The sequence below is a fragment of the Crocodylus porosus genome, unplaced genomic scaffold (assembly GCF_001723895.1).
Source record: "Crocodylus porosus isolate Cpor-Errol unplaced genomic scaffold, CroPor_comp1, whole genome shotgun sequence".
NCBI classification, from domain to species: domain Eukaryota; kingdom Metazoa; phylum Chordata; order Crocodylia; family Crocodylidae; genus Crocodylus; species Crocodylus porosus.
The window spans coordinates 2335520-2343485 of record NW_017728886.1 but is presented as its reverse complement, the minus strand read 5'-3'; positions in this window follow the sequence as shown (position 1 = coordinate 2343485).

Below are 7966 nucleotides of genomic sequence, written 5' to 3'. Positions count from 1 at the left end.
CTATATATGTATATATATATACACACACACGTATAAAATGGTCTTTTGTTTTAATGTGGAGAAATATGGTTTTTGGGGTATTTTACAGAGTGAGTGGGATTTTTTTATCAGGGATTTTTCAGTTTTCCAATAGGGAACACCACAATTCTTGCTAGGGAGGCCAGCGGTAGGACCCTGCCTGCTCAGAGCTGGCACCTTGGACGCAGCTGGCTGTGGCTGACCTACTGGCCAATCGGGGACAGGAGGACTTGTTTTGACAGTTTGAAGTAGGCCACCACACCCGAAACATCTTCTGGGCAATAGCTGCCCAGATGGCCGGGCAGGGGGCACACATGGCTGTAGTGCCACACAAAGGCCAACTCTGCAGCCATATCCCACTGGCAGCTGGCCCAGAGGGGCAGATGCCTCTACTGGCTCTGCAGTCCCCATCCAGGTCTGGCAGGTGGGCAGCAGGTCGCAGCCAGGTGGCAGCCCCCACTGCCAGACTGCTACAATGGGTAAAGGGTACAGGGAATCTCAGGGCTGCTTCAGCAGTGCAGCTGGCACAAGGGGTAGTGTCCCTGGGTACCAATTGGCTGGGCTCTAGAAGCTCCTGAGAGCGAGTAGCCCTGAGCTATTCAACAGGGCAGCTTTCTGTACTGATGGGGCCAGAACAGGGCAGCTTTTTATACTGCTGGGGACAGCACAGGTGCCGGCCCAGGCTCTAGCTCTCCCTGGCTGCAGATCCTGGAGGAGCCAGACAGGGTTATTGTGCCCCAAGTGCCACAATTTGCTTCACACCAAAGTCCATGTCTGGGCATGTGTGCTGAGGGAAAAAGCCCTGGCTCAAATTTGCACTGCTTCTATTTGACCTGCCTCTAATACAAGGCACTGCATCCACACAAGTTCATGTGCTTGCATGTGTGTACACGCCCATGAGGTTCAACAAGGACAAGTGCAAAGTCCTGCATTTAGGACAGAACAACCCCATCCACCAGTGCAGGCTGGGGGCTGATTGGCTGGGCAGCAGCTCTGCAGAAAAGAACCTGGGGGTTACAGTGAACAATAAGCTGAATATGAGCCAGCAGTGTGCCCTTGTTGATAAGAAGTCTAACAGCATTCTGGGCCACATTAAAGTGTTGCCTGCAGAATAAGGGAAGTAATTATGCCCCTCTATTCAGCATGGGTGAGGCCACATCTGGAGTATTGTGTTCATTTTTGGACTCCCCACTACACAAAGGATGTGGACAAATTGGAGAGTCCAGCAGAGGGAAATAAAAATGGTTGTGGGATGAGGGACATGACTTATGAGTAGAGGCTGGGGGAACTGCGCTTATTTAGTCTGCAGAAGGGAAGACCATGGGGGATTGAATAGCAGCCTTCAGCTCTCTGCAGGGCGGTTGCAAAGAGGATGGAGCTGGACTGTTCTCAGTGGGGGCAGATGACAGAACAAGGAGCAATGGGCTCAAGTTGTAGCAAGGGAAGGTGAGGTTGGATATTAGCAAAAACTTTCTCACTAGGAGGGTAGTAAAGCACTGAAACAGGTTACCTAGAGGCAGTGGATTCTCCATCCATGGAGGTTTTTAAGGCCCAGCTTGACAAAGCCCTGGCAGGAATGACCTAGCTGGGGATGATCCTTTTTTGAGCAGGGGGTTGGACTAGATGTGACCTCCTGAGGTCCCTTTCAACCCTCATTTTCTATGAGCCTATGATTCTATGAAAACCATGGGTGCACACTCTCACTAAGCAGTACCCTAGTCTGAACTATGGGAGCTCTCTTCCTCTCCCATTTAAGGTGTGCCACTGTGTAGCAAAATGCACAAGGCACGTTGGGTCATAGAAAGCATAAGAACAGGTTGAGCATGAGTGGCTGGTCCAGGCCTAAAACAGTCATCAGATAAAATGCATTTACAACCTTGGGCCAACATCACAAGGCTCCTCCTTCCCTCTCACAGGACAGGATTAGCCATTAGGTGCCAGAATTGTGGTCATGCTTGTTTCCCTTCTTAGTTTCTGCCCCTATTGCCTAGAACAGGGGTCAGGTACCCCTAGTTCAAAGGCTGGACCTGGCCCACTGAGTGATTTCATATGGTCCATGAGGCAGGGTCAGCAATGGGAATTGGCAGCAAGAAAAGCATTGGTCAGACTGGAAGTGAGTTGGCAGCAATTTGGTAATGAGTGAAGTGGCAGCAGTGGGTCACAAACAACAGATGACCTGTGGAGTGAGCTGTGCTAATTTGGCCCAGTGCTCCTAAAAGCCTGCTAAAAGGATGAATCAACCTTGAATTCCTTTTTGCCAAGCACAGTAGGTCCAATAGGAGAAATGGAGAAATAGGAGCTTTGTGGCCTGATGGGTAATACGCTGCAGAGATGAGAGGGGATTGGGGTGTTTCACTTGATGCTGTCCTTGGATAACATTTTGGGAAATTTTGAGTCGGTTACTTTACCCCAACAGTGAAAACATTTGCCAAGGTATCCTATGTTTGGTAATCTATAGTGATGTGATTCATTTTTGTCATGATAAAAGGGCACCCTTGACCTTCGTCAGCACAGGTTGTCAAAGTACTTTCACTTTATGTTCAAAACCGACTTTTTAATACAGTTTTGGTCAATGTAGTTGTCTGTTGCTGAACGGAGGCATTTAAATGTAGTAGATGAGCAAAGCAGGCAGGAAATTCTCAGCAGAGGTTGCATGGTTACAATATCCTTTTCCCCTCTCCAGACTTACGGTTCAAAAGCCCTGTAAATGAAGGCACTGAGCTGTGAGGTGGTAATGGAAGTCAATCCCCTACGGAGGTAAAGTGAAGGGGGCAATCTAGCAATATCTTCACAGCTTTGAGCTGTTGTGGGTCTTAGTTGTATAATGGACATTTTGCTGTTGATTGCCAAAAACAGCAGAATCAGCTTTAAAATGTGGTGGATTTCAGGACCAATTCATTGATACATCAATTTACTTATACCAGCCAGAAGTTCAGGTCTAGGTGAACTGTGTTGAATTCAGGGCCTGAGAGACAAAAGTAGCTTTACGTAAAGTAGTAGTTTGCTGGCATATGCAAACAGAGCTGTGCAAAATCACCAATTTATTTTGGTTCACTTGAAGTTTCTGACCCCAGGATGAACCATTGGCCTTGAGAACTCATGGCACTGTGTGTGTGGACTCCTGCTTTTGGTAAGTATTTAAGCATCTGATTCACACTGGCCAGGAAACATCCTTGTTCATTTGCAGGACACTAGGTTATCATCCCTGGGAAGCAGGGGGTGCAGCTGCCTGCCTTTTACCCAATAGTCTAGCACAGCAGTTTTTAACCTTTTTACAGCTGTGGACCACTAAAAAAATGTGAATGGAGGTGCAGACCCCTGTGAAATGTAAATATGGGTATTCACGTATTTTGCCTGATCATAGTCATCTTTCATGGACCCCTTAGACAATCTGCAGGTTGAAAACCACTGCTTTCACAGTTAAAATGCTCACCCAGGTTATGGGAGGACCTGTTTCATGGTTCCTTCTCTGCCTTGGGGCATTTGAACCTACATCTCTTAAAATAGGAACTAGACTTTAAGCTTCTCCCTTCCCAACAGGATACTGTAACCATTAGACTGCAAAGTCAGGGTCCTTCTTGTTTTGCTTTCTCCTGGGTCTAGGAGTCTTATAGTCTAGGCTACCCCATGGCCTGGTTTCCACAGGGAGGGGGTAAAGTGCACCTACCTAGCTTGCTCAGTAGCCCGTCGGGATGCATATCCTCATAGAAAGTGGGAGATATGGGTTCACATCTCCTCAGGGTGAGGTAGTCCAAGAACCCAGGTTCCCTTCCTGTATGTGTTGTAACCACTAGGCTATTGGCCGGTGATGGGCATTTCCACTGCCTTTGATTCTGTTGACAGCGAAGCATATTTTTTTTCCTGCCCACTCACAGAGATCTGCCCAGGGATTTAAGTAGAGTCTAGGAACTTCCCAGAAACAAATCACATCTCTACAAATCTTAGGGGATGCTAAGGCACCTCAATATGCCCAAACATCCTATCCAAATAGCCTCTGAGAATGAGCAGATATCGGAGTGAAGCTGCCTTGGGATTTTTGCAGCCCAAAATGGAAGCATGAATGCAGCTACCTAGTGAGTTTTGTGGCTGCTGACATGGGGCAGTCACTGTTTGGGATTTTACATGCCTCAGCTTTGTCTAATGCCTATTTAGGGACCTATGGAATCACTTTGAACCTATGTCCCAAGCCACAATCTAGCCTGGAGTAAAATGAGGTGTTTTTGTTCAATACACTAAGGCTAAGTATAGACAGTCAAAATGCCAGGGGGTGACTTGATTCAATCTTCACAGGTTAGTCTAAGCTGCGTAGAGTGAACCGTTACGCAAGTGAACAGACATTCACTTTTGAGTCTGGGAATGCAGCCATGTGTCTGCAGTGGCTTAGGACAGGTGCCAGGGGGTGCTAGAGCCCACCTCCCTGCTCAGCTGAAGCAGACAGCTTGGGCCAAAGCTAGCCTGCCGACTCTGCAAGGTGGGGAGCAGGGGGTTATGGGGAAAGTTGCAAAGCATCCTGGGATGCTGGGGGACTGTGAGCTAACTTGAATCTGGAAAGGATCTGGGACAGAACTTTAATAAACTGAGTTAACCTAAATTAACCTAAGTTAAGTCCAATACTACATCCATCCAGGTTTATCTTAAACTGGTTTGGTTTATGTGCACTGAACTTCCGTTGTGTTATAGATTTGACCTAGTTTCCAATCACTTATACCAGTTTATGTGTAATTTTTGTCCCCAGCCTATTAGTCTACCCCAGTCAGTGTGATTGGCCAGTGGGGTATGCCTGACGGACAAAGTTTGCACAACACCTAATTGGGTTACAGGGCTAGCCTGGCCCTATTTAACTCCACCTCTGGTCTGAAATGATGATCCTCAGCATAAGCATCTCCAGACTGGTGCTTGCTCCTGACCTTTTAGTCCCTTCATTTTGGATGTCGATGCTTACTGTCTGACTTGGCTCAGATTTTAGTTCCTGCCTGTTGGCTTGTGACTGGCTTTTACCACAGGTTTGTGGTAAAAATCCCTGACTCTCTGCCTTCAACATTAGTAAAAGTGCCCACACCCCAGTCATGTGATAATATATTTTTTGCCAAGCTAGGACAAGCTAGTTGCTCCTTGTTTCTGCTCCAAAGCTGCCTGTATGTGAGATCCCTATAACTCTGCTTTTTTTTCAACTATTATTTCCCTCCTTTTTACTGGGTGATCATTGCACCAGGTGTTTGTGCAACGGTAGGCCTTTTGACATCATTGTGGCACTTTCAATTAGCAGTGCTCGTAGGTGCATCCATAACAATAACATACATCTTGGTAGATAGGACTGAAATTTCCATAATGGAGTCTGAGATGGCAAGGGCTGCTTTCTGGTTATAACACTGGCCACAAGCTGTTTCTGCTCTGCTCGGTTTTGGTTTATTTGTCACATTAACAGAGTCGTGCAAATAATCCTTGCAGCTGGGTTTTTTTTTTGTTTCCTTCCATATTTTATCAATGCACCTCCATAAAACATGATTTGCCCCTTGTTCAGCATTTATCCCTTTGCAAAGGAAGATGCAAAGTGCATGCTCCACACATTTTTTTATCCAGCACAACCAAACTCAGAATTCCTCTAATTTGGCTGCAGCATGACAAAATCAAATATGTTAATACATAAAACCTGCTCTGGGCAGTGTGACTTTCCAATCCTTGGATGTTACAATTCCACATTGAGCATGTGGTCTCTAGTATCAGTCTTCACTTACATTTGCATTTAATCTGAAAAACCATTGTTTGCATCATAAATATGGCTATTTAGTGAACAACATAAGGTCAAATACTGATTTTTGCCATAGAGCTAATCCAGATCTTATTGGTAGGGGGAATTTTCAGCTGCAACTTATTTTTTTCTCTGGAAAATTGTGCACTTGGGTCAACTGAAAGCTTCTCACAAACTGCTTTTAGGTTTGTTGGGCAGAGGGAAACTTTAAGCAAGTCTGAAAGATGCAAGCCATTTAATTTCAGCTTTTTTAAAATTAAGGCTTTCAGTTTTTAATGACAGATGTTTGTCTTTGAAATGCAATTAGCTTTCATTTATAACTTTAAAAACAGTTTAAAAGCTCAAACAGAACAAAGCATTTCATTGCAGGTAGAAGAACAATGTTTTGGCTTTTTGCTTCACTCAGAAATCTATGTAAAGAACCATATTGAGCTGACTATTTCTAACCCCCGCTTCAGAAATGCCAAAAAACTGAAATCCCCTTGCTGCACAACCAGTTCTATTTCTAAGTTCCAGTCCAGTGACTTAATAGAAAGACCCATCCCTTTTCTCTTCTTTTACCAATAGTGCTTTTTCAGACCAGGTGTCAAAAGCCAAACCTACGTTTTTATACAAAGGGACTCCTGCAAGGCAGCAAGAGGCTGTTAATGAGAGGTGGAGTCAGACCAGCCAAAAATTTCCATGGACCCCAAAGGAGACAATGAGGGGCAAAGGTGGGAGAGAAGAATAGGCTCATCAGCATCAAGTGATTCTGTGAGGACTACTGGCACAGCCAATTGTTTCAAAGGTTGTTGGGTATTTTTGTCCTTTTCTTTTTCGTCAGTAGGACCTTGAATCTGTGATGTGTAAAACACGTCTTGTTTGATCCATTAACAGCTAGAGCCTGTCATGCAAATAAAAACGGGGTGAGTTCCACAGACTCCTCAGACCACTGGGTAGCTTGGTATTTAATCACCAGGAAGGAGGAAATGCTTCCTGTTGCACTTGCAAGACTTATGAAATGTCTTTGTAATTATAGTGATTCTATCCCAGCAGCTTTCCTCTGTAATAAGCTCTCTGCGGCTGGCAAAGAAACAAAACAAAAAAGGCTGAGAGTTAGTTAGGAAGGAACATTTCAGCCCTCAATGCAAGTTCACTGCCATCTATTAATTAATGAAAGCCAATATCACTGCTTTAGTTGGTCTGGAATTAGAATTAGAGACACAAATGATAGTTACACTGACTTTAATACCAAACTGCAAAAGTAACCTATTAATCACCTGGCCATCTCAACCTGAATTAAAGGTGGTGATGTTTCCAAGAAAAGCTCAGAGGATGTGGGCCTAAGCCAGACCTTCCCTTAAAGACATGATCTTTATCTCTCGGATGTGTGCGGTAAGTAGCACTAAGAATAAGCTAACAATATAGCACAGTGTGAAAGCACTTGACTTCCTTTGGGCGTATCACTTACATTTCATTTCCCTTTCATGTAATCTACAGATTAATGTTGGTATTGGGATTTTGTTTTTAACAAGGCGGGTAATTAACCAACGCAACAGTTCATCAGGAAAAATTTATTGTTTTCTTGAGGCTATCTTAGGAACCCAGCTGATATCAGGCTTCTTTTCTGATAGAGACACTGTATAGAAACCCAGTGTCTTTCCCAAAAAGCTTGTCACATAAGTATGATACTCAATTTCCCATTAGCTGGGGTCTCAGAATCAAGAGGGAGTGTTTTTTCCCCCACTATGTGTGTTGCTAATTCAAACTCAAATGATTAGGCTCAATCAATAGCATTCAGTGACTTGTGCTATGCAGAAGGTCAGATGAGATATGCTTAGACTTTTTCTGGCCTTAAATAATCTATGAGTAGCTGCTGGCAAAAAGTCAGTGTTTGTCAACACAATGATCTCTTCAGGCCCCTGGTTTCTACCTACCTTTAGACCAGGAGGTGACTGGTATTTCAGTTAGTTTGTATAAAGCTGTAACCACTTCAATGGAGTTGGGTACTAGTGCAGAACTTTTTGAACAAACATTATTTTACAGGTTTTCTTTTAATAAATTTGCTTTGTCTATGGTGTGAAAGGGGAAGAGACAGGAACTGCAGGTTTTCCATGATATTCCCTTCCCTGACAGGTGAAACAGCATAGGCAGGAGAGGCTTCATCTTGGCAGTTCTACAGCTGCCTGAGCCTGCAAAGTAAAGGAGGAAGTGGGTAGA